Source organism: Schistocerca cancellata, unplaced genomic scaffold (assembly GCF_023864275.1).
Source record: "Schistocerca cancellata isolate TAMUIC-IGC-003103 unplaced genomic scaffold, iqSchCanc2.1 HiC_scaffold_51, whole genome shotgun sequence".
Classification (NCBI taxonomy): domain Eukaryota; kingdom Metazoa; phylum Arthropoda; class Insecta; order Orthoptera; family Acrididae; genus Schistocerca; species Schistocerca cancellata.
Genome location: NW_026046114.1, coordinates 10,001 through 12,500, shown reverse-complemented (window position 1 = coordinate 12,500; position 2,500 = coordinate 10,001). Strand labels below are relative to the sequence as shown.

Here is a 2,500-nt window from a genome sequence, read left to right as displayed (position 1 = left end):
AAAGCGAATGATTAGAGGCCTTGGGGCCGAAACGACCTCAACCTATTCTCAAACTTTAAATGGGTGAGATCTCCGGCTTGCTTGATATGCTGAAGCCGCGAGCAAACGACTCGGATCGGAGTGCCAAGTGGGCCACTTTTGGTAAGCAGAACTGGCGCTGTGGGATGAACCAAACGCCGAGTTAAGGCGCCCGAATCGACGCTCATGGGAAACCATGAAAGGCGTTGGTTGCTTAAGACAGCAGGACGGTGGCCATGGAAGTCGGAATCCGCTAAGGAGTGTGTAACAACTCACCTGCCGAAGCAACTAGCCCTGAAAATGGATGGCGCTGAAGCGTCGTGCCTATACTCGGCCGTCAGTCTGGCAGTCATGGCCGGTCCTTGCGGCCGGCCGCGAAGCCCTGACGAGTAGGAGGGTCGCGGCGGTGGGCGCAGAAGGGTCTGGGCGTGAGCCTGCCTGGAGCCGCCGTCGGTGCAGATCTTGGTGGTAGTAGCAAATACTCCAGCGAGGCCCTGGAGGGCTGACGCGGAGAAGGGTTTCGTGTGAACAGCCGTTGCACACGAGTCAGTCGATCCTAAGCCCTAGGAGAAATCCGATGTTGATGGGGGCCGTCATAGCATGATGCACTTTGTGCTGGCCCCCGTTGGGCGAAAGGGAATCCGGTTCCTATTCCGGAACCCGGCAGCGGAACCGATACAAGTCGGGCCCCTCTTTTAGAGATGCTCGTCGGGGTAACCCAAAAGGACCCGGAGACGCCGTCGGGAGATCGGGGAAGAGTTTTCTTTTCTGCATGAGCGTTCGAGTTCCCTGGAATCCTCTAGCAGGGAGATAGGGTTTGGAACGCGAAGAGCACCGCAGTTGCGGCGGTGTCCCGATCTTCCCCTCGGACCTTGAAAATCCGGGAGAGGGCCACGTGGAGGTGTCGCGCCGGTTCGTACCCATATCCGCAGCAGGTCTCCAAGGTGAAGAGCCTCTAGTCGATAGAATAATGTAGGTAAGGGAAGTCGGCAAATTGGATCCGTAACTTCGGGATAAGGATTGGCTCTGAGGATCGGGGCGTGTCGGGCTTGGTCGGGAAGTGGGTCAGCGCTAACGTGCCGGGCCTGGGCGAGGTGAGTGCCGTAGGGGTGCCGGTAAGTGCGGGCGTTTAGCGCGGGCGTGGTCTGCTCTCGCCGTTGGTTGGCCTCGTGCTGGCCGGCGGTGCAGGATGCGCGCGCCTGCGCGGCGTTCGTGCCCCGGTGCTTCAACCTGCGCGCAGGATCCGAGCTCGGTCCCGTGCCTTGGCCTCCCACGGATCTTCCTTGCTGCGAGGCCGCGTCCGCCTTAGCGTGCTCCTCCGGGGGCGCGCGGGTGCGCGGATTCTCTTCGGCCGCCATTCAACGATCAACTCAGAACTGGCACGGACTGGGGGAATCCGACTGTCTAATTAAAACAAAGCATTGCGATGGCCCTAGCGGGTGTCGACGCAATGTGATTTCTGCCCAGTGCTCTGAATGTCAACGTGAAGAAATTCAAGCAAGCGCGGGTAAACGGCGGGAGTAACTATGAAAACGGCTGCACCAACATCCCCCGCTGACTTTCGCCCCATTACGGTCTGCTCGGTGTTGGCGCGGACCTTTCACAAGGTTCTCGCGTCACGCCTGATGCGCGCTTGTGCTGTGGACGAACGTCAGCGGGCATTCATCCCTCGTGATGGGATGTTGGAAAACACGTTCATCTTGGACACTGCCCTCACCGACGCAGTTCGCTCCTGCCGCTCTGTCTTTGTGGCATCGATCGACGTATCTAAGGCATTCGATTCGGTGGATCATGCTGCCCTTCGCCCTGTGCTGAAGGCGCATGGCCTGCCGGATTGTTTTGTCGAGTATGTCGAGCGGTGCTACGAGGGCAGCACGACGGTGATAGCGGACGGCGCCGGCGTGGGCGTGTCTGTGCAGCCAGCACGGGGCGTTCGCCAGGGCGATCCCCTCTCCCCCCTCCTGTTCAACTTTGCGGTGGACTACGTTTTAGGCCAGCTGCCCTCTCACATCGGAGCTCGGATCCTCGGTCGCAGGGTCAACGCTGCGGCCTTTGCAGATGACGTCTTGCTGTTTGCAGCGACCCCGAGGGGCTTGCAGTCCCTCATCGATGCAGCTACCGCAGCCCTCGCACACCTGGGGCTGCAGATCAACGCCCGGAAGTGTTTCACCCTCGCCTTAGTCGCGTCAGGGCGCGAGAAGAAGGTGAAGGTGGACAGCAATGTCACCTTCACAGCAGGCAATACCACCATGCCTGCCCTGCGTGTGGGTGAAACCTTCCGGTACCTGGGGCTGCAATTTTCCACGGCGGGTCGCTGTGTCTTCAATCCACGTCGCCACCTGGTGGAGCAGCTTGACGTCATCTCCCGAGCTCCGCTGAAGCCGCAACAGCGCCTCCACGCTCTCACCAACGTACTTCTTCCTGGCCTGTACCATGGGCTGGCCCTCAGCCGCACCCGGGTGGGTGCTCTGAAGTCGGCCGA

At 60.3% G+C, this 2,500-nt stretch overlaps 1 pseudogene; it reads left to right on the top strand.

The window, feature by feature from the left end:
* Positions 1-2,500, top strand: part of LOC126110989 (large subunit ribosomal RNA) — a 6,438-nt pseudogene that overhangs the window by 1,326 nt on the left and 2,612 nt on the right.